Source organism: Phyllobates terribilis, unplaced genomic scaffold (assembly GCF_046119375.1).
Source record: "Phyllobates terribilis strain yellow unplaced genomic scaffold, ASM4611937v1 Scaffold_6__1_contigs__length_29720123, whole genome shotgun sequence".
Classification (NCBI taxonomy): Eukaryota; Metazoa; Chordata; class Amphibia; order Anura; family Dendrobatidae; genus Phyllobates; species Phyllobates terribilis.
This window is the reverse complement of record NW_027362766.1, coordinates 22,547,225-22,572,401: the sequence shown is the minus strand read 5'-3', so window position 1 is coordinate 22,572,401 and position 25,177 is coordinate 22,547,225. Positions and strand designations below refer to the sequence as shown.

The following is a 25,177-nucleotide window of genomic DNA, read 5'->3' as shown; positions in this document are numbered from 1 at the left end:
GGCTCTGTGGAGGACAAGACTCCTTGGACGAGGGACGGCCACGGGAGGAGGGGTACAGCGGCAATCAGCAGACACGCACAGAGTAGATAACATAATATAAATATTTACTAACCAGTCTATGAAAACAAAGGAAATGATGTTGGGTAAACCGTGTATATAATTAACAAAAACCATGACAGCAGTTCCTCTCAATAACACCGAATAAGGGTAAACGCAGGTACAATTAAACAGAATTAACAGTTATATGCGAGCAAAATACAACGCAATTAACCCTTTATGTATGAATTAAGTAAACGACAGTGTTGTACAAGTACTTTAGAAATCGCCTATTCGGAGCGGTTTTTGAAAGGTCTCTTAAAAAAAGAAGCATTTTCTCTTAAATAGCCTTATAGAGGTCTAGTTATCTATCTATATTGTGACAGTCACGGGCAAAGTACTGAAGGGGAGATATTTAGCACCGAGATTGTTAGCTTCAGTAATTAAACCTAGGAAAAAGGTTTCAGCACACAAAGGGGTTAATCAGCCATCTTTAGTGCTAGGATGATTGAACACCTGCAGAGAGAGGAGGTCAGAGGATAAAATTCACAGCCTTTAGGATGGACATGTTATTTTATGTTTTACCTTCTGCCGAACAAAAGCTGTATTTACGTTTTCTGGTGACGTGGTTTATGAGGATTGCAATAAACCAGCCACACGTTAAATAGAAACGGTTCCTTTGTCTGCCTCTTTAAGAAGCAGAGGGAGTTGATCTACCACAATATTCAGATGCAAGTTGGTACCGGTACATCCTGAGACTTAAGTAGAAGATTACTTGCTGGGCTGAGTCCTGAAAAATCAGAAACGCCGTCTTGAACCTCTCTTAGGGAATGCCGATCTCTCCAATGCAGGACTTCCCCAAGTCCTTAGAGATGAAGCATCACGTGACCTAGACCAAGATGCTGTATACATGGCTGTCCTCATGATTGGCTCATGTCAAGCCAAAGCATCCCAGAGTCCCCAACAACAGATCCAGAGTCGCACCGCCCTATCCAGAAATCTACCCACGGAACCACGCCTCCACTTGCCTCCGGTTTCTTCATTGCCTTTCTCCAACCGCTCACCAACTGCCAAAACTCCGTGCTCCAACTCAGGCCTCGCACAGCTGCCCTCTATTGGCCATATCATATATTACATCAAGAATCTCCAACAATACAGTAAACTGTAATTAACCCTTACTTTCTACCCCACTAACATTTTGACATCTCGGAAAAAAACAGCACCAACCGAGATCTGGCCCAACTCGAAGTCATTTTTGGAGGAAACTTGGTGGAGGGACGCTCCGACATTCGCAAGCCAGCAGGGTCCATGGAGTCTATAGGGCCCTCAGCTTCCCTCTCCCTCTGTAGTTGCGGCCATAGTTCGGGTGCAAGAGCTGTACTGCTGTTAAGCTTGGCGTGACCGATACAGTCCACCATTCATCATAGTCAATCTTCTACTAGGGGTCTGTTTCTGCTCGACTCAGGTCAAGGTTGTCTCGTGGGGTGTTCGATGGAATGACAGGGGCGAAACATGTTCCGATGCAGTTGGTGTACCGGACCAGACCCATCTTCTTGCTTCACATCATACATTGGTTCATTCAGAATTACCTGCTTCAACACCTTGTAGGGTTCCGACTCCCAGCAAACATTCAAGTTTCCTATGGTAGTCTTTACACGGACCAGCACTCTGTCCCTGGTGTGAACGGCTCAGTTTGGACTTAACCACGGTCTCGGGGTAATGGAGTTTGTTGTTTGTCTCCTACCAACTGGTGAATAGTTTTCAGTCTGATTCAGTGCTCTTGCACCCATGAGTCTGGAGTGCGGTGTTTTTCTTCAGTTGGAGTACTCAAGTTAAGTCTGGATACTTCTTTTCCCGACTGTCTGAATAACAACATGTAGGCAGTGTAACCAGTAGTGCTATGCACTCAGTCATTGTAAGCCCATAGCAGTTCAGGCAAATAATCAGGCCATTGCAATTTCTTGTCTCCCTCTAGTGTTCGAAGCATCTGCAGCAGTGTTCGATTAATTCTATTGAACTCATATAGGCCCATTGGTACAATGAAAGTAGTCTTGGGTTTGTCTCCTTCAGCCACTGGAACCTGCCAGTAGCCATTTGCCAGTTCTAAAGTGGAGAAATACTTGGCCTGTCGAAGCACCGTCAGGGACTCTTCCACTCTAGGCAAAAGGTAAGTATCTCATACGGTGACAGTATTCAACTTGCGATAGTCGACACAATCTCAGGCGTCCGTCCTTATTTCGGACGAGCACTATCGGTGTGGCTCATGGACTCTGATTACCAAGCATCTGTGGTAGCATGGCTTTTAATTTCTGATACAGGTTAGTTGGAATTTGTCGATAATCGCTCATGGATTGGCGGTGTATCTCCCATCAGAATCTCGTGTACAATGAGGGTTGTACATCCACAATCATCTTCATTTCTAAAGAAAGCAGCTTGAAACTCCCATAACAGGTCTTCTATCAGCTGAATTTGTTCAGAGGAGAACTGACTGGTGTCCAGTTTAATTATTTCGAGGATCTTCCAGCCATTCCACTCCAGAGTCGGCCCTGTCGTCGGAGCTTCGGGCACAGACACAGTCAACAATTTCTGTTCCTCAGCAATCCGGGACAGTTGGAATTCGGGGACTGTTTCTCCTTTATACACATACAAATAAGCAACTTTTTTGCCTGCATTAAGCACGACAGGAAAATCAAGTACATAGACACACTGGACAGCCACTGGTCCACCCACCAGTGTCGCAGTAGTACATGCGCTCATCAGGCCTTGTCCGGTTCCTGTTGGCTTCTGGGGCTCAATAATCACCTCTATTCCATGGAGTCTTCCGTGGCTACCCACATCCATCTGTACGATCTGGTCCTAATGAGGTGAGATAATATTTTGTCGTCCTGGAGGGACAGACACAATCCCCACCACTTAATCTTCAAGAGCACTGTAGCGAATCCCACATACCTGGCTCGGTCTCTGGAACGCCTTCTGTGTAGGCCGATGTTTGGTAACTCTCTGCCAGTATCCCGGGTCATCTTCGTGGAACATCAATCGGTCTAGATCATTTAAGATATTCATTCCTCATATAAAATGGAGGTTCCAGACCCCCATCCACCAGCACAACCCTTTTTTGACCTACATCCAGGTCTCCAATCATCACATGAAACCACGCTATCCCGTGAACTGGAATCTTCGTTTGATTAACGGCCGTCAGCTTAATCCGTTTTCCTGGCTCGGCTTCGACAAAGTAGCTGAAATGGGTCTCGCAGTACTCCAGTGGCACTGTGGAGACTTCGGCTTCTATATCCACTAGGCTGCCCAAGGTCTTGTCTTCAATCAGTACGTCCATCACGGGACACCAGGTTCTTATGGCATTTCAGGCTTTTCCTACATGGGGCATTTCCTCTAGTGGATGGAGGTAATACACATGGAGGTCATGGGAGTAACCTTCCACTGGAGGTCATCCTCGTTTAAATGTCCTGGCTCACACTCTATCACCCATTGTCTGAGCTGGGGGCAGTTCCAGCATATTGGGCCCCGGGGTTGAGAGTGTTCAGGCGTTGTCGGATTTGGTCCTGATTTGGACGAGATTGTCCTCGAGGGCGAGGCAGTATGCGCTGGGGCAGTCCAGTCCCTGGTCTCTTCTGGTGACCTATTGTCACAGGTGTGTCAGAAGTGACAAGACAGTCGCCCTGCAGTTGGTTGCAGAAGATCTCTTCGTTTGGCATTTGACACCTTAGCGGTCTCACTCTAGGACCCAGCGGTTAACTCTCTCTTGCTAATTGACACCCACGCCTTGGTGTTTAAATAATTTCTATTTGCTACAGGGAGGCACCGGTTATATTCACTTGTTCTCTTGTGAAGACTTGGAGCTGTTGCAGTCTGCTTACTTCTGTTAGAATCTATGTTGTTTTACTATTGGCCATCTTGTTGTGGTTTGCTGGCTTCTAGTCTTTTCCTTTGGTGCTGGGTTTCTTGGTCACGTGATCTCTGCACCTTTTATTACTCAGCACCTGGCTCTCATTCCCCGCTGGACATCAGTGTTGTAATGCTCGTGCTCTGGCTAAGTAGCCTTGTTTAGTTCTTCTTGCTTTGGACTATTGTTATCCTGGGACTCCTTGTTCCACCAGTTTTGTTTCCTTTAATTTTCATTTCTGCAACTAACTTTTCTGTTAGGAGGTCTCTTGCTTTCGCTACCAGTCATTAGATCTTTTAGGGACCCCTTTCCCCTTCCTACAGGTCTTCGTTTGAGTTCAGTGCAGGAGTTTCGGTGGGGCTATTCATAAGCAATAGTGCACCCACTCCAGCGTAGGGTTAAGTTGAGTCTCCGTGCAGGGACAGCTTTTCCCTCCTACTCCTTAGTTCAAAGTTGCAGAACATAACCTCCTCTTTGGTGCTTTTAGGACATTAGGAGTAATCTCTCTGAAGTTTGCTCAAGCTAAGTTAATTTTCCCCGTGTTTGTCTCCTTTGTTGTCTTTAGTTGTTAGTGGGGATTACCTAGTGCTCATCCCCCCTTCCCTATCCAGGGCCAAGTGCTACGGAAATGCAGGGCTTAGGTTCCTGTGCGGCGATTGGTGAGGAACCAATATAGGGACGATAGGGGAGACGGTGATATCAGATCAGCCTAGGAGGTCTCCACTCCCCCTTTCCCTAGAGTCTGGGCTCCCTTCCACTCTTTTCTTCGTGTTGCACTTAGTCTTTCCCACACCTTGCGTGACATTATAACCGGCCGTGCGCATTTAGAGAAAAAAAAACTGACACTTGTTTGGTTTTTTCGGGCGTGTTTTTTTTTTTTTTCTCTTTTCCCTTCTCCCTCGTATGGGTTTAGTTGCAGAGCGGCAGCGTGGCTTGTCTCTGGAGGTGAACAACCTCCACTGTGAGGTTCAGCAGCATCATCAGCGGCTACAGGTAGCCAATGTGGGGGTCTCTGTGGGTAGACCTGCCCAGCCTAAATCCAAGGTTGCCCTCCTGGACAGGTTTTCTGGAGGTAAGGACAAGTTTCTTGTGTTCAATGAGGCCTGCAAACTGTACTTTAAACTTCGTCCTTACTCCTCCGGAAGTGAAGAGCACCGACTGGGAATTGTGATCTCACTGCCGCAGGGAGATCCACAATCTTGGGCTTTTTCTTTACCACAGGAGTCAGTTTGTCTCCAGTCTATGGAGGGTTTTTTTGGGCCCTGGCCCTCATCTATGATGACCCTAACCGAATTGCCTTGACTGAGTCTAGGCACATCAACTTAAACAGGGGAATCAGTCAGTGGAGACATACAGCTCTGAATTCCATAGATGGGCAACGGATTCTAAATGGAATGACTCAGCCCTCAGAAGCCAATTTTGTGAGGACCTTTCTGAGAGGTTGAAAGAAGCTTTGGCAGTATATGAAACCCCTGGGTCCTTACAGGCTGCTATGTCGATGGCTATACGTATTGATCGACACCTTCGGTATAGGTGGGTGAGACCACCTTCTCCGGGACCTTCCTGTCGGAGTTGTGTACCTCTGCCGGGGGAGCGGTCTGGCAGTGAACCAGTACTTTGGGAGGTGGAGGAACCCATGCTCATAGGGGGTGCGCCTCTTCATCATACAACTCCCTGGAGATTCGCAAGAAAGAAGACTTTTTTGTGGGAAAAAGACATTTTATTGGGGCCTGCCCTTCAATTCCTAGGCAAAAGGAGTTTCGATTAACACTTGGTAGTCTGGAGTTGGATAAGCAAGGAGTGCATTTTAAGCCAACCTGCAGTTACCAGTTTGTCCTGACAGCAGAGGTGGTGCTAAAGAGCAAAACCGAGAAAATTTCTGTGTTCGTTGACAGTGGAGCTGGAGTCAGCATGGTTTATGCCGCATTTGTGAAAACTCATGGTCTTGCTTGCTGTACTTTAGCTAAACCCATTTCCATCTTCATCATTGACTCGGCACCACTTGCACAGAAAGCATTTACTCAGATTGTACATAATGGAAAACTGAGGGTGGGGTCAGTTCATTGTGAAATAATTCCTATGTTCTGGACAATCTTCCCACACATTGTTTTGGGTATTCTTTGGCTTGTTAAACATAATCCGTTGGTGGATAGGCAAACCGGGGAGATTATTGAATGGGCAGATTTCTGCCATGAGAACTGCTTAGATATTTCCCTTGCTACTGTCTCTAAGGAAATATTACCTGCTTTTCTGTCTGGTTTTGAGGATGTTTTTTTCTGAGAGGGGGTGTCAGGATTTGCCTCCTCATCGTGTATATGACTGTTCTATTAACCTGACCCCGGAACTAAACTACCAAAGTCCAGACTGTATAATCTTTCTGGCCCTGAGAGACAAGCCATGAAGGATTTAATTGCAGAAAGTCTGGAGAAGGGACACATCAGGCCTTCATCTTCACCCGTGCTGGAAGGGTTCTTCTTTGTGAAGAAAAAAAAGATAGCGGCCTACATCCCTGTTCAGATTTCCAGGAATTAAATCAACCAACTTACCATCCGAGATCCATAGCCTCTTCCTCTGATTGCAGATTTGTGTAGCCAGGTTGTGGGAGCTAGGGTGTTTTCCCCAAGTTGGATTTAAGGGGAGCCTACAATCTGGTTAGAATCAGAGAAGGGGACCAATGAAAAACAGCATTCAATACCCCTGAAGGGCAATTTTGAGAATCTGGTTTGCCTTTTGGTTTGACCAGTGCACCTGCGGTGTTCCAGCATTTCATAAATTATATTTTCCATCATTTGGTGGGGAGGTTTGTGGTGGTTTATCGGCAATATTTTGGTTTACTCACTTGATTTTGAGACACATTCAGGTGCGCCAGATATTAAGGGACAACAAACTAGAAAAACGTGTTTTCGTTTTTTTTTAGGAGGTGCAGTTTTTGGGGTATTTGTTGTCATCTTCGGGTTTTCGGATGGATCCGGAGAAGATCCGTGCAGTCCCTGACTGGGCATATCCCGAGAACCTGAAGGCTCTACAACGTTTTCTGGGCTTTACTAATTTTTACTGGAAATTCATCCAAAATTACTCATCGTGAAACCCCTTACTGTCATGACTAGGAAGGGGTCTAATTTTTCCAGATGGTCAGAGGCATCCCTCTAGGCTTTTCTTCCTTAAAGAATCATTTTGCCACTGTACCTATACTCCGTCAACCCACTGTTTCCGAACCCTTTGTTGAGGAGTTGATGCGTTGGATGTGGGAGTTGGGGCTGTGTGGTCTCAGGGTCCGTCCCCTGGTAAATGGCGTCCATGCTCTCTCTTTTCTAAAAAATTGTCTTTGGCTGAGAGAAATTATGACGTGGGTAATAGGGAACTTTTAGCGATAAAATTGGCGTTCGAAGAATGGAGACTTTGGTTGAAGGGGGCAGTCCATCCTATTACTGTTATTACTGACCATAAGAACCTGTCATATCTTCAATTGGCTAAACATCTCAAACCTAGGCAAGCCAGATGATCCCTGTTTTTTTACTAGGTTACATTTTGTCGTCACTTTTCTTCCAGGGGTCAAAAATTTCAAGGCTGATGCTTTGTCCTGGAGCTTCCCTGGTGGTGGTGCCATGAGAACCCTGCCCCGATATTACAGAAAGGGGTAGTCATTTTGGAGGGTGAACTGGAGGGTGAGGTGTTGAACAAAGGGATACCTCTGTTTGTACCATATAACCTGCGCCGCAAAGTAATTAAGGAATATCACAATTCTGTGTTTGCTTGTCATCCAGGTGGTGGTAAGGCAACCGCGGACCTCCTCTCTCTACGTTTTTGGTGGCCGGGGTTTCATCGGGATGTGATTGAACACGTAGCTGCTTGTAGTATTTGCATGCATTCTAAGGTTCACTTGTTCTTTTGTGGAGTCTCTGGGAGAGGAAGTGGTGATGTCCAACTCACTTGAGTTCAAGAGAGGCCTGGACGCCTTTCTTGAGAACAATAAAATTACATCTTATGCTTAGTGATAGTTAATTAATCCAGGGATTTAATCTGACTGCCAGATTGGAGTCGGGAAGTGAATTTTTCCTCAATGATGTAAATTGGCCTATACCGCATGGGTTTTTTTTTGCCTTCCCCTGGATCAACGCTGCGGAATAGCTGCAGTGCACAAGAAATAGGCTGAACTGGATGGATGCTTATCTTTTTTCGGCCTTATAAACTATGAATGGACCGGCTTTCCTCACCCCACTTGAGGGGCGACAGACCTTCTTAGACAATTCACTTGCTGGTCAGTTCCTGGATTGCGGCCCTCATCTCGGCCAAGGAGTCAGACTGCCGATTTTCAGCCTGGACTCCCTGTTCTTTGGGGCAATAGATACGCACAGTGCTGGAACCCTTATCCTCGCCTTCACTAGCCAAAGCTTCTGGAGCAATCTGGGCAAGCTGAAGGGTCTCATTTGCCCATATCTGATCCCGCAATGTCCGCCTTAGCAATGTATCCATCAGTCCCTGAACAAAATGTTCTTTCAGGATGGTGTCAGTATCGATGAAAATAGAGGCTCCAGCCTTGATTTTTTTTTTCTGGCAGGTCTGTAACATTCCCAGTAAAGCATTTATATACTGAGAGATGCTTTCGTCTTCATGCGGATTAAAGAAGCGTGTCTGGAAACCAGCGGCAGAGCCTCTCTGCCCGTGAACCTCCTCTAACATTGCCGCAACGTCTTCTAGAGTTTTTCGTGTTGACATGGGATGCCACGTCACAGTTTCCCGGGCTTCTCTCTCTAGCGTGTGCAGCGTGACACTAGAGTGCAGCTCCCCAGCTAGGTTGTGCAGCTCCCCAGCTAGGTTGTACAGCTCCCCAGCTAGGTTGCACAGCTCCCCAGCTAGGTTACACAGTCTGTATGTACTTCAAATACGATCAGCCCATTATCCAATTGGCAGGCTATTGCCTTCAAATTTTTTAAGTGGTCTCAGTATGGACGCTGCTGACTGGGAGCATTTAGACTCGGCGGGAGCGCGACTGGGACAGGTGCTCCCGCGGACCCTGCCGCCTGTACCGCCGCACTACCATCCCTGGTCATATTCTGCATTGTGATGCTGTACCCTGCTTGTAGCGCCAAATGAAACGTGGACGAGGGACGGCCACAGGACGAGGGGTTCAGCCGCTATCAGCAGACACGCACAAAGATTAGAAAATGTAATATAAATATTTACTACCAAGTCTATTAACCCCTTTAAATCCTGGGGCATATTAGTACACCCCAGGCCATCACCCCCAGTCCGGCGCCGAGCCCGCATTGAATTGGGCACATGTCAACTGATGCTTACAGCTGACATGTGCCCGCAACAGCCGCAGGTGGAATCGCGATCCACCCGCGGCTGTTAACCAGTTAAACACCATTGCCAATCTCTGACAGCGGCATTTTACAGCGGCATTTTACAGCGCCAAGCTGGAAGCGCGGCCTTGGCCCTGCCCATCAGTGACCCTGTCATGTGATCACGGGTCACTGATGGGTGGGCAAGGCAACCCGGGGTCTGCAGCAGACCCCTGTGGTTGTCATGTCTCGCTAGCTATGAGCGCCACCTAGTGGTCGGTGCTCATAGCACTGGAGCATTACTCCTGCATACAGGCGATCTGCTCGTCACCTGTATACAGTAGAAACGATCAGGAAACTGCAGCTTCTAGTCTCCTATGGAGACTATTGAAACATGCAGAAAGTGTAAAAAAAATGGTTTTAAAAATATTAAAAAAAAATAAAAAAAAATATAAAAGTTTAAAATAACATTCAAAATAAAATAAAAATTCCCACACACACATTTGGTATCGCCGAGATCAGAATCGCCCGATCTATCAATATAAAAAATAATTAATCTGATCGGTAAACGGCGTAACGAGAAAAAAAAATCTAAACGACAGAATTACGTTTTTTTGGTTGTCGCAACATTGCAATAAAATGCAATAACGGGCGATCAAAACATCAGATCTACCCCAAACTGGTAGCAATAAAAATGTCAGCTCGGCGCGCAAAAAATAAGCGCTCACCAGGCCCCAGATCCCGAAAAATGGAGACGCGACGGGTCTTGCAAAAAGGTGACATTTATTTTTTTTTAGCAAACTTTGGATTTTTTTTTCACCACTTAAATAAAAAAGAACCTGTACATGTTTGGTGTCTACAAACTCGGAATGACCTGGAGAATAATAATGGCAGGTCAGTTTTAGCATCCAGTGAACGTGGTTCTAAAAAAAAAACTGTGGAATTGCATTTTTTTTTCCAATTTCACTACACTTAGAATTTTTTTCTAAGCACTCCAAACGTTCCAATTCAATGAGCCTTTATTGACCCATCATGTCAAAGCTGCCAACGTTTCGTCCCTAGCAGGGAACTTTTACAAGCAATACAGTGTAATGACTATAAAAGGTGCCCCAATTACTTATCAATTAACATAAAAATTCATAAATCACATTTATGCATAAATATAACGTGCACAGTGTAAAGTGCATGTGATTTCTCTTTAAATAATCAATAATTATATATTGCCATTGATTAGAATGAATGATATGATAGAATAGATGTCTGATGGATTCATTTGATAGAATGAATATGCTCTTATGATGGTAGCGCCATATCTGGCATAATATGCCCTATGTTGTGTAATGATGCCTGTATACAGTAAAGGGATCGCGCATGCGCAGGTCCGCATCGCAGTTTGCCGGCGCGCATGCGCAGATGACTTTTTAACCACAGCTCTATGCTCCATACATTTTGGCACATGCGCACAGTGGTTTCTGGAACGCCGAGAGTGGCGGGAGGATATAGATATAGTTATAATGGTGGGGCGAGTCATTATCAATAGTATAATTCAATATAAATTGCCCATGATATAATTATGACCAATTAATGTATATTGTAAATCAATGCAGAATAATGTCACATAGGCACTTTACACTGTGCACGTCACTACATTACAATATCATCAAAAAGTTCATTTATTTCAGTTCTTCAATACAAAAAGTGAAACTCCTATATTATATAGAGCGATCTATTATATAGAGTCATTACACGCAGAGGGATCTATTATATAGAGTCATTACACACAGAGGGATCTATTATATAGAGTCATTACAAGCAGAGCGATCTATTATATAGAGTCATTACACACAGAGGGATCTATTATATAGAGTCATTACACACAGAGGGATCTATTATATAGAGTCATTACACACAGAGGAATCTATTATATAGACTCATTACACACAGAGGAATTTATTATATAGAGCCATTACACACAGAGGGATCTATTATATAGTCATTACACACAGAGCGATCTATTATATAGAGTCATTACAAGCAGAGCGATCTATTATATAGAGTCATTACACACAGAGGGATCTATTATATAGAGTCATTACACACAGAGTGATCTATTATATAGAGTCACTACACACAGAGGGATCTATTATATAGACTCATTACACACAGAGGAATTTATTATATAGAGCCATTACACACAGAGGGATCTATTATATAGTCATTACACGCAGAGGGATCTATTATATAGAGTCATTACACACAGAGGGATCTATTCTATAGAGTCATTACACACAGAGGGATCTATTATATAGAGTCATTACACGCAGAGGGATCTATTATATAGAGTCATTACACACAGAGGGATCTATTATATAGACTCATTACACACAGAGCAATCTATTATATAGAGTCATTACACACAGAGGGATCTATTATATAGAGTCATTACACACAGAGGGATCTATTCTATAGAGTCATTACACACAGAGGGATCTATTATATAGAGTCATTACACGCAGAGGGATCTATTATATAGAGTCATTACACGCAGAGGGATCTATTATATAGAGTCATTACACACAGAGTGATCTATTATATAGAGTCACTACACACAGAGGGATCTATTATATAGACTCATTACACACAGAGGAATTTATTATATAGAGCCATTACACACAGAGGGATCTATTATATAGTCATTACACGCAGAGGGATCTATTATATAGAGTCATTACACACAGAGGGATCTATTCTATAGAGTCATTACACACAGAGGGATCTATTATATAGAGTCATTACACGCAGAGGGATCTATTATATAGAGTCATTACACACAGAGTGATCTATTATATAGTCATTACACACAGAGGGATCTATTATATAGAGTCATTACACACAGAGGGATCTATTATATAGAGTCATTACACACAGAGGGATGTATTATATAGAGTCATTACACGCAGAGGGATCTATTATATAGAGTCATTACACGCAGAGGGATGTATTATAGAGTCATTACACGCAGAGGGATGTATTATATAGAGTCATTACACGCAGAGGGATGTATTATATAGTCATTACACGCAGAGGGATCTATTCTATAGAGTCATTACACGCAGAGGGATCTATTACATAGAGTCATTACACGCAGAGGGATCTATTATATAGAGTCATTACACACAGAGGGATCTATTATATAGAGCCATTACACAGAGGGATCTATTATATAGAGCCATTACACACAGAGGGATCTATTATATAGAGTCATTACACGCAGAGGGATCTATTATATAGAGTCATTACACGCAGAGGGATCTATTATATAGAGTCATTACACGCAGAGGGATCTATTATATAGAGTCATTACACGCAGAGGGATCTATTATATAGTCATTACACACAGAGGGATCTATTATATAGAGTCATTACACACAGAGGGATCTATTATATAGAGTCATTACACACAGAGGGATCTATTATATAGTCATTACACACAGAGGGATCTATTATATAGAGTCATTACACACAGAGCGATCTATTATATAGAGTCATTACACACAGAGCGATCTATTATATAGAGTCATTACACACAGAGGGATCTATTATATAGAGTCATTACACGCAGAGGGATCTATTATATAGAGTCATTACACGCAGAGGGATCTATTATATAGAGTCATTACACGCAGAGGGATCTATTACATAGAGTCATTACACGCAGAGGAATCTATTATATAGAGTCATTACACGCAGAGGGATCTATTACATAGAATCATTACACGCAGAGGGATCTATTACATAGAGTCATTACACGCAGAGGGATCGATTATATAGAGTCGTTACACGCAGAGGGATCTATTATATAGAGTCGTTACACGCAGAGGGATCTATTATATAGAGTCGTTACACGCAGAGGGATCTATTATATAGAGTCATTACACGTATAGCGATCTATTATATAGTCATTACACATGTAGCACCCTGAGGATTCGGCTGCTACAGGGGTATTGCACCTCAACCCAGAGGTGTGATATTCCACTCCCGGGTAAGGATGGAGTGTGGAACTGAGCTCAGTTAGCTGCATGCACTACACACATCCCATTTCCGGAGGACAGACCAATGGTACTCCCACTTAATAATGTGCAGGTACGACCGAGTCTGTCCTTGGCTGGAGTGGGAGGGGGGTGGAACATCCCAGTAGTGTAGGGGCAGATAGGGGGAGTAGTCTGGGTAGTGCTAGGAGCTCATTGGGTGCTGGTCACCTGAGCTCACACATAGAGGGAGTATATAAGGTGGGAACCATCTTAGATCAGGGTCAGTCAGTCAGTAAGTCTTTGCAGAGGAAGAGAGCAGAGGAGCAGAGCAGCCCCAAGGCCAAGAGTGAGAGAGGAGAAAGAAAGACCCAGAGGGGGAGAAAGAAGGAACTCCAAGAGCCCAAATTAGACCAGAGGGTGAAGAGTTGGCAACAGGGTACCGGATCCCAAGCTGGCAGAGGCTACAGCACACCTTAGCCAGGAACCGGAGGCCGTGGGCAGAATCTGCCACGGCCACCCACTATATCCACCCGGAAGGCAGACCACGCATAGGGTCAGGGAACCCAGAGACAAGGGTTCGCCAACAAGAGGCCCGAGGGAGCCGGACATAGGTGGATCCCTGGTGGGGAAGGCCAGAGACGAGGACAGGACAGAAAGGGAGCTCAGAACCACGCTCCAGAACTACTTGGGGGTTGGCCGAGTCCAGGACCTGGTGGACGCAGCACGGCTCGGGTGGTCACTTAAGGCCGGAGTGACCGGTACAAGAACAGCAGTAAGTAAAGAATCCTGAACTGCACAACCCGACTCTGACTCTCATTACCATCTTCCCTGCACTTCCACAACCACCATCCTCTGCACCTGACCCCCTGAGGCTATACCCCTCCCGTTGGGGGTGATACCACCTAAGCTGCACAAACACCATCAGCCTCAGCGGACCCTGCTGCAGCGGCGGCCGTAGTGACCGCAATTCAACGGGTGGCGTAGTCGACATAAAGAACTTTAGTAACATCAGTAAGGACTGCCACACACTGAGCTTGACACCCTGGGCACGGACCGGGTCACAGCCACTCGGAGACTACAACCCCCATCTGATCCGGCTCCGGGTATCCCCAACAACACTGGCCCAGGGGGCGCGTCACACACAGAGGGATCTATTATATAGAGTCATTACACGCAGAGGGATCTATTATATAGAGTCATTACACGCAGAGGGATCTATTATATAGAGTCATTACACACAGAGGGATCTATTATATAGAGTCATTACACACAGAGGGATCTATTATATAGAGTCATTACACACAGAGGGATCTATTATATAGAGTCATTACACACAGAGCGATCTATTCCAAGTGGTTATTTCTGTTAATGTTGATGATTATGGCTTACAGCCAATGAAAACACAAAAGTCATTATCTCAGTAAATTAGAATATTTTAGAACAGCTTGAAAAATGTTTTTAAAATTCGCAATGTTGTCCTACTGAAATGTCTGTTCAATAAATGCACTCAATACTTGGTCGGCTCCTTTTGCATCAATTACTGCATCAATGCGGCATATAGGGATCAGCCTGTGGCATGGAGGGATCAGTCTGTGGCATGCAGGCGATCAGCCTGTGGCATGGAGGGATCAGCCTGTGGCATGCAGGCGATCAGCCTGTGGCATGCAGGCGATCAGCCTGTGGCATGCAGGCGATCAGCCTGTGGCATGGAGGCGATCAGCCTGTGGCATGGAGGCGATCAGCCTGTGGCATGGAGGCGATCAGCCTGTGGCATGGAGGCGATCAGCCTGTGGCATGGAGGGATCAGCCTGTGGCTGCTGAGGGGTTATGGAAGCCCAGGTGGCTTTGATAGCAGCCTTCAGCTCGTCTGCATTGTTGGGTCTGGGGGTCTCTCATCTTCCTCTTGACAATACCCCATAGATTCTCTATAATAGATTCTCTATGGGGTTAAGGTCAGGCGAGTTTGCTGCCAGTCAAGCACAGTGATACTGTTGTGTGTAAACCAGGTATTGGTACTTTTGGCAGTGTGGACAGGAGCCAAGTCCTGCTGGAGAATGACATTTCCATCTCCATAAAGCTTGTCGGCAGAGGGAAGCATGAAGAGCTGTAAAATGTCCTGGTAGACGGCGGCGCTGACTTTGGTCTTGATAAAACACAGTGGTCCTACACCAGCAGATGACATGGCCCCCCAAACCATCACTGATTGTGGAGACTTCACACTAGACCTCCAGCAGCTTGGATTGTGGCCTCTCCGCTCTTCCTCCAGACTCTGGGACCTTGATTTACAAATGAAATGAAAAATTTACTTTGCATTTACTTCGTGTCGATGACTGCCTTCTGGACATCTGTCAAGTCAGCAGTCTTCCCCATGATTGTAGAGCCTACTGAAACAGACTAAGTGACCTTTTTAAATGCTTAGGAAGCTTTTGCAGGTGTTATTTGTTAATTATTCTAATTTACTGAGATAATGACTTTTTTGTTGTCATTGGCTGTAAGCCATAATCATCGACATTAATAGAAACAACCACTTGAAATAGATCCCTCTGTGTGTAATGACTCCATATAATAGATCCCTCTGTGTGTAATGACTCCATATAATAGATCCCTCTGTGTGTAATGACTCCATATAATAGATCCCTCTGCGTGTAATGACTCTATATAATAGATCCCTCTGCGTGTAATGACTCTATATAATAGATCCCTCTGTGTGTAATGACTCTATATAATAGATCCCTCTGTGTGTAATGACTCTATATAATAGATCGCTCTGTGTGTAATGACTATATAATAGATCCCTCTGTGTGTAATGACTCTATATAATAGATCCCTCTGTGTGTAATGACTATATAATAGATCCCTCTGTGTGTAATGACTATATAATAGATCCCTCTGTGTGTAATGACTCTATATAATAGATCCCTCTGTGTGTAATGACTATATAATAGATCCCTCTGTGTGTAATGACTCTATATAATAGATCCCTCTGTGTGTAATGACTCTATATAATAGATCCCTGTGTGTAATGACTATATAATAGATCCCTCTGTGTGTAATGACTATATAATAGATCCCTCTGTGTGTAATGACTCTATATAATAGATTCCTCTGTGTAATGACTATATAATAGATCCCTCTGTGTGTAATGACTATATAATAGATCCCTCTGTGTGTAATGACTCTATATAATAGATCCCTCTGTGTGTAATGACTCTATATAATAGATCCCTCTGTGTGTAATGACTCTATATAATAGATCCCTCTGTGTAATGACTCTATATAATAGATCCCTCTGTGTGTAATGACTCTATATAATAGATCGCTCTGTGTGTAATGACTCTATATAATAGATCCCTCTGTGTAATGACTCTATATAATAGATCCCTCTGTGTAATGACTCTATATAATAGATCCCTCTGTGTAATGACTCTATATAATAGATCCCTCTGTGTGTAATGACTCTATATAATAGATCCCTCTGTGTGTAATGACTCTATATAATAGATCGCTCTGTGTGTAATGACTCTATATAATAGATCGCTCTGTGTGTAATGACTATATAATAGATCGCTCTGTGTGTAATGACTATATAATAGATCCCTCTGTGTGTAATGACTATATAATAGATCCCTCTGTGTAATGACTCTATATAATAGATCCCTCTGTGTGTAATGACTCTATATAATAGATCGCTCTGTGTGTAATGACTCTATATAATAGATCCCTGTGTGTAATGACTCTATATAATAGATCCCTCTGTGTAATGACTCTATATAATAGATCCCTCTGTGTGTAATGACTCTATATAATAGATCCCTCTGTGTGTAATGACTCTATATAATAGATCCTTCTGCGTGTAATGACTCTATATAATAGATCCCTCTGTGTAATGACTCTATATAATAGATCCCTCTGTGTAATGACTCTATATAATAGATCCCTCTGTGTGTAATGACTCCATATAATATATGCGTTTCACTTTTTGTGTTTTAGAACTGAAATAAATTAACTTTTTGATAATATAACTTAGTGAGATGCACAAGTATTTATGCATAAATGAAATTTATGAATTTTTATGTTCATTGATATGTTATTGGAGCACCTTTATATACGTCTGTCACTACGCTGCATTGCTTGACAAAGTTCCTCACGAGGGACATAAAGTTGCCACTTTTGACATGATGGGTCAATAAAAGCACATTGAATTGGAACCTTTGGGGTGCTGCCTCTATTTTTCCTGGACTTATTTGAAGGTTTGATATTGCCTGTAAGGCTTTGCACCCACCTGTGACTTTTTGCTATATTGCTTGCGCTGAGTCTTTATTTTGCCACACACCTCTATAAGGCTATTTATATATGAGCATACGTATTCAGATATAAGTTGGTACCGGTACGTCCTAAGACTGAAGTAGAAGGGTCCTTGCTGGGCCGAGTCCCAAATAATCAGAAAAGCTGTCTTCAAGCTCTATTAGGGAATGCCGATCTCACAAAAGCAGGGCTTCCCCAAGTCCTTAGAGATGAAGCCTGACGTGGCCTAGCCCAAGATGCTGTGTACTTGGTTGTTCTGACCGAGTCGGCTCATGTCAAGCCAAACAACGCATCCCAGAGTTCCCAACAACAGATCCAGAGTCGCACGGTTCTATCCAGACTCTACCCAAAGAACCGCACCTCCACTCACCAACTGCCAAAACCCTGTGCTCCAACTCAGGCCTCGTACCGCTGCCCACTACTGGCCAGATCATACATTACGTCACAAATCTCCAACAATACAGTAAACTAGTAATTACCCTTATACTGTTGAAGAATAAAATTGTAGCCAATCAGACGCCTCCTGATGATAGATAAGGAACTACCTGTATTTCTCAGCATTCAGGACACCATTACTCCTGACCAAATCCCCAACTGCATCTGCTGAAGTGCAGCCAGAAACTTACAAGGACCCTCCACCATGCCTCATTGGTGACTGCAGAGACTCGTTATTGTACCACTCTTCAGCCTTTTGGGAACAAACTCCCATATGTTATTGCCAAATATTTTACATTATCAATTCAGAGCACCTGCGCCAATTTTTCTGCACCTCAGTTTCTCTGTTTTCATGGATAGCCGAGTTATCTGGCCTTGTTTCCATGTAGTAAGTATGGTTTTTTCAACTACAAATCTCCCATGAAGATCACTTCTGGCCAGATTTCTATCAACAGTAGATGGCTGTAGCTGGGTCCTACTAGTTGCTGTCTGTTCTGGGCTGATGGCACTGCTGGATATCTTCCGATTTGGAAAAGTATTAACAACGTGTCTATTACCTGCTGCACTAAGTTTCCTTGGCCAACCACTGCATCTACGTTCCTCAATGTTACCCATTTCTTAATGCGTCTTCAAAAGAGCTTAAAAGGCCTGTCTTGAAACCCCAGTCTTCTATGAAATCTTTGCCTGGGAGACACCTTGCTTGATGCAGTATAGCTACCTTGTATCTTTGTTGCTGTGCTCAAGTCTCGCCATGGTGTATGAATAGTGACATGAAACTTTCTGCCACAACCTCACCTTTGCAGCAGTGGGTGGTTGTTCCTCACCCAGTTTTAAGCCTCATACACAGCTGTTTCTGTTTCAGTTAATTACTGCTTCAAGCTACATATAAGAGAGGGATTTTTGGTACTCAATGTAAAATCTCTTTCTTGGAGCCTTCAATGGGGAACACAGGACCATGGGTGTATGCTGCTGTCGCTAGGAGGCTGACACTAGGCAAAAAAAATAATTAGCACCTCCTCAGCAGTATACACCACCGACTGACACAAAGCTCATCAGTTAGTAATAAAAGCAGTAGGAGAAACTACAACAAGATCTAACTATGAACAGGCCCAACAGAGGCACATAGGCACAAACCAGGGAGGATGCTGTGTTCCTCAATGAAGGCTCCAAAAAAGAGATTTTACGGTGACTACCAAAAATCCTTCTTTTATCGCTTCATTGGGGGACACAGGTAACCATGGGACGTCCTAAAGCAGTCCCTAGGGAGGGAAAAGAGTAGTGAGATACAGACTAGGTCGAATGGCGGGCGACCGCCGTTTGCAGAACCTTCCGTCCTAGACTGGCATCAGCTGAGGCATAAGTATGAACTCTGTAAAACTTCGTGAAAGTGTGAAGCGAGGACAAGGTCGCAGTCCTGCAAATTTGAGAAGCTAAGGCTTGGTTGCGAACGGTCCAGGAAGCCCCCCGTCGCCCTGGGTAGAGTGAGCCCTTACTCCTGGAGGAAGAGGCCTATCTCTAAAACAATATGCCTCCGGTATGGCCGAACAGATCCAGCGGGCGATGGTATATTAGGAAGTAAAGAAACCCTTGCGACGACCATCAAAAATAACAAATTAGGCATCCGAATGCCAATAAGAAGACGTCTTTGCAAGATAGATGCATAAAGCTCTAACAATGTTCAGCTTGTGAAGAGACTTTTCTAGGGGGTGAACTGGAGAAGGGCAGAAAGAAGGTGGAACGATGTCCCCATTGATGTGCAAAGGGGAAACCACCTTAGGTAAGAAGGAAGGCACGGGTCTGAAAACCACCTTGTCCTGATAGAAAATAAGAAAGATAACGACACGAGAGTGCTGCCAGCTAAGAAACTCTTCTGATAGAAGTAACGGCTACCTGGAAGGCAAACTTCCAGTAAAAGGGAAATAGCGTGATTTCCTGAATGGGTTAGAACACGGACTGTTGGAGAACGCTTAAAACCAAATTAAGATCCCACGGATCCACAGGAGGGCGATACAGCGGTGCCAGATGAGCGACTCCCTAGAGGAAGGTCTTGACCTGCGGCCGGGAGGCTAAGTTCCGCTGAAAAAGAACTGAAACTGCAGCGATCTGGCCTTTAAGAGTACTAAGATGCCGGCATCAAGGCCTGACTGTAAAAAGGCTAGGATGGAAGGAAGAGAAAAGGACAAAGGAGCCCACTGTTTGTCCTCGCACCAGCGAAAAAAGGCCTTCCAGGTTCTATGATAAATGTGAGAAGTGGCGGGCTTTCTAGCACTAATCATGGTGTGAATGACCTGGGGAGAGAAACCTTCTCCTTTCAAAACTGTGGCTTCAACGGCCATGCCATTAAATTCAGAGACTGAGAAATCTCTTGGAAGAAAGGCCCCTGCAAGAGTAGATCTGGACGGCCTGGGAGTCTCTAGGGTGAGTCGGCGAGCAGGTTAACCAACTCTGCCTCCCAGGCCCATCTGGGCCAATCGCCTGTGTATCGAGGAACCTGGCTACACAGTTGGGAACTTTGTGATTCAGAAGAGACGTCATCAGATCGACATCGGGAGTGCCCCATCGCTGACGAAACACGTTGAGGTTGAGTGAACACTCTCCTGGTGCAAGGCCAGATAGGGGATAACTGCAAACCCTCTGGAGCGCAAGATGGCCATGACCGTCGCCATTTCCTTTGTGACGACCCTTGGCGCAGAGGCAAGGCAAAGGGGAGCGCTGTGAATTGGTAATGGTTCCCCTGAACTGCAAAACGAAGGAACCTCTGATGTGATGCGCAAATCGGAATGTGCAGGTATGCATCCTGAATGTCCACCGAGCAGAGAAGCTCCTCGACTTCCATTGAGGCAATCACTGAGCGGAGGGACTTTATTCTGAAGTGACGGATGCAAACCCGTTGGTTCAAGCATTAGAGGTCTAAGATTGGAGAGAAAACCGTCCTTTTTTTGGCACGAAAAGGTTGGAATAGAAACCAGAAAAGCGTTTGTGAGAGGGAACAGGTACTTTGACTCCTGACTGGAGGAGAGAGGAGATGGCTAGAAAGAAACCCGGAACCTGAGCTGGGAGCATTGGGAGGCAGGACATGAAAAATCATCTTTCTGAGGGGAAGGGGGAGAGAATTCGATCTTGTAGCCAGAAGTCATTATCTCTCTGACCCAAGCATCGTCGATCACTGATAGCCACGCGTCCTGGAAGAGAAGAATACGGCCGCCAACCCAGGGAGGAGACCCAGGTGGGGGTGACCCGTCATGCTGGAGAGTCTATTGGAGCGGAAATGTGACCCGGAATATTTGTTGAGCCCTGGAAGGGCAGGTTGGTAAGTGACTTCTTTAAAGACGGATCCGCATTCCAGGCCTTAAGCCAAAAGGATTCTGCATATAGCAATAATATTGCTAGCGACGCGGGCCGAGCAGGCGGCAGCGTGTAGGGACGCGGTTAGTAAGTATTTTCCTGCATGGGCAATCTGATCTGCCAGGTCAGCAAGCTCATCCGGGGGGGGGGGGGGGGGGGGGCAGAGGATAAGATGCCCTGCCGGAGGAGCTTGGCCCAGGCAGAAACCAACTTTGCCACCCAAGTGGAGACAAAGGCACGGCTGAAGAAGGCGCCGGCAGCCTAGAAGGTTGATTTGGCAAGAGCCTCAACTTGCCTATCAGTTGTATCCTTAAGGGAGGAACAGTCAGGAAAGGGCAAGACCGTCTTAGCAGAAAGGCAAGAAACAGGAGGATAGACGGCTGGAGTCTGACTACCTACTAACCACATCCTGGTTAAAGGTATACAGAATTTCCAACTGCTTTTTTCCTGAAAAGCGTTTTTCCGGATGTTTTCAATGCCTCAAAAAAATACCTTCAAACTCCTTATGATTAGAAAGAGTCCGAACAGGACGTTTAATCCTTTTAAAGGAGATAGAGTGGTCCTGGGAAGGGGCCTCGTCCTCCTTAATATTAAGGGTTTGGTTGACGGTCAAAATGAGGCTGTTAACCATGTCCTGGATCTTTGAAATCTGATCTGAATCAGAGTCCGACTACGAATCGGACCCGGACTCAGACCACCGGGTCACGTCGGGAGAGGATTCGTAGGATACTGAGGGCATCCTGGAGGATGTTGATGGTACTGGAAAACTGGACGAGGAGCTTGCATGAGCCCGCTTCTTGGAACGAACTCTTGATCTGTCTTTCTGAGGGAGGTGCTGAGGTGGCTGTGAATCGTCCAGAAGAACGTTCAGAGCACTGGTGGCGGTAGATAAATTAGGCAAGCGTTTCAGGACCTGCACCAGGGACTGAGATACCTTGGTGGGGCAGGATACTGACTGAGAAATGGTGACAGCCCACTCCAGGGGAGGGGGTCTGCTCATCCTGGGCGGCAGGGGTCTCCTGTGATGCCAGCATGGTGGCAGGGCAGAAGGCCGATGACTGACCTGTGGGCCATTTCTTTTTTGCAGAGGGCACAGGTGTAGTGAATGATGGAGGGGGAGGGGCGTGAGGCTTTCTCCCTGGGTCTTGGCATATATCAGGGCCTGGGGGCTACAGCTGAGCAGAGACCCTAGGCCTGAGGGATACTGCTGAGGAGAGAGCCTAGCAAAGTGCCTAGGGAGAGGAGAGCGCAGCTTGGACAGAGGCTACCCGACCTGGACGATGGCTGGTGCTGATCCTGGAGAGCAATGCGATGGTGCTGGGACAAAAGGAACTGCATGCAATGCAGGCTGGACGGGATGCAAAGAGAGCAGGAATGCTGAGAGAAGGGGCATGCCCTAGCTGGCTGTGAGCGGAGACTTCCAATAGGATAGAGAGGGAAGAGGCGTGTCCTGTGACGCACGCTAATTGGCCAGTTTGTTGGTGGGGGCGTGGCTAGTGAAGATACCACGCGTTGATTGGACGCCGTGCACTGTCGGGGGCGGAGCCAACCGCAGTGCTGGAGATAGGGAGAACTAGAGGGAAACAAGGGGATCTGCTACTTTGGATCTAATCCTTATAAACAGGGAGGAAATGGTTGAGGAGGTAAAAGTGGCTGGGACTCTAGGTGGCAGCGATCATGTTATTATAGAATTTTGGATAACTAGAGGAGGAAGAGATGTGAAGACTCAAACTTCAAGGTTAGATTTCAGAAAGGCAGATTTTAAGCAACTCAGAAAGAGAATAGGAGGGATCCAATGGCTGGATGTTATTAAGGAGAAAAATGTCCAGGAAGGGTGGGAAATTTTTAAAAATGAGATTCTCAAAGCGCAATAGTTAACAATCCCGAAAAGTAGGAAGAATGGGAAGCATTTAAGGAAACCAGGATGGATGAACACAGAACTTAAACACATGCTAAAAAGAAAGAAAGAAATGTTTATTAAATGGAAAGAGGGAGGCATATCTAAAGAAGATTATAATGCAGTCTGCTGAACCTGTAGGGCACGTATTAGGTTAGCTAAAGCTGACAATGAATTAAGGCTTGCAAGAGATGTCAAAAGCAATAAAAAAGGATTTGGGGGGTATGGTTTTTAACAGGGAAAAATGCAAAGTACTGCATCTGGGCAATAAAAATGAAAAAAGCATATACAGAATGGGAGGAATAGAGCCAAGTAACAGCACGTGTGAAAAAGACTTAGGTATACTAATAGATCATAGACTGAACATGAGTCAACAGTGTGATGCAGCAGCAAAAAAGGCAAATACAATTCTGGGATGTATTAACAGAAGCATACAGTCTAGATCACGTGAAGTCATTATCGGTCTTTACTCTTCTTTGGTCAGACCTCATCTGGAATACTGTGTCCAGTTTTGGGCACATTTTAAAAAAAAAAAGACATTGACAAACTGGAGCAAGTTCAGAGAAGAGCGACCAGAATGGTGACCGGTCTGCAAACCATGTCCTATGAGGAATGGTTACAGGATTTGGGAATGTTTAACTTGCAAAAAAGAAGACTGAGAGGAGACTTAATAGCTGTCTACAAATATCTCAAGGGCTGTCACATTGTAGAAAGATCATCTTTATTCTCATTTGCACAAGGAAAGACTAGAAGCAATGGGATGAAACTGAATGGGAGGAGACACAGATTAGATATTAGAAAAACACTTTTTGATAGTTAGGGTGATCAATGAGTGGAACAGGCTGCCACGAGAGGTGGTGAGTTCCCCTTCAATGGACGTCTTCAAACAGAGGCTGGACAGACATCTGTCTGAGATGATCTATTGAATCCTGCTTTGAGCAGGGGGTTGGACCAGATGACCCAGGAGGTCCCTTCCAACTCTACTATTCTACGATTCTATGAAAAAAAGAGTGTGCAGCAGTTTGCCTTGCGCTGAGGCAGGAGGGAGGGGAGACCACAGGAGTGCCAGGGGAGGAAGAAGCTAAAATGGCGCCCTTGTCACCAGAATAGAGGCAGTTGCTGCAACCGCACTGTCAGAAGCTGTGGAGAAGAGAGGGACATTACCTTTAGGAGTCCCAACTGCTTCCTCTAAGCTTCATGAGGGTGACATCAGGAAATCCTCTGTTAGTAAAAGGGGGGATCCTGGCGAACTCCTCCTTCCTACACCGTCCGGTCCTAGACGGTGCAGAAGAATGCGTCAACCCCTGAAAGAAGGGGGTAGGCCACCTAGAAAGGGACCACCGTCTTCCTCCCAGGCTACTCCGAGGAGGGGGCTGGGGATGGGGAACCGGGCAGGACCAGCCACCAGTTATCAACCTGAAACACCCTAGGGTGACCGGGAATAAGAGTCCTGCCCAAGGGGTCCAAGAGTGGGCGATGTGGACGACACCACACTACTCTCTCAGTCGCTTGTATGTGGGGGAAAAGGGGTGAGAAATGACACCCTGTAACCCTGAAGAGAAGAATCTGTAATAAAAAGGTGAAAAGATTAATAAAACACAACAGGTAACCTGAAAAGGAAAAGACGGATCTGGGATCAGATCCAGGTCTGCCTCCTACAGACACCAAGCTAAACCTGACGAGCTTTGTGCCTGTCGCTGGGTGTATACTGCTGAGGAGGAGATAATTATTTTTTTGCCTAGCGACAGCAGTATACACCCCATTGTTATCTGTGTACCCCAATGAAGGGATAAAGAAAATGATCTGATGATTTGTTAATTGATTAAAATAGATTTCTATTTTTGAAAGCTTCTTACTTTGCAGCATAAGTACTTAAGTATATAAGGAAATTTATGATCCCCCATCCCCAGTTGGGCTTCATAGGAGGTGGCAACAGCCCCCC

At 45.1% G+C, this 25,177-nt stretch overlaps 1 protein-coding gene across 2 annotated transcripts in view; it reads right to left on the bottom strand.

Annotated features, from left to right (window-relative positions):
• Positions 1–25,177, bottom strand: part of ZFYVE26 (zinc finger FYVE-type containing 26) — a 290,489-nt gene that overhangs the window by 138,093 nt on the left and 127,219 nt on the right. The window lies entirely within an intron of this gene.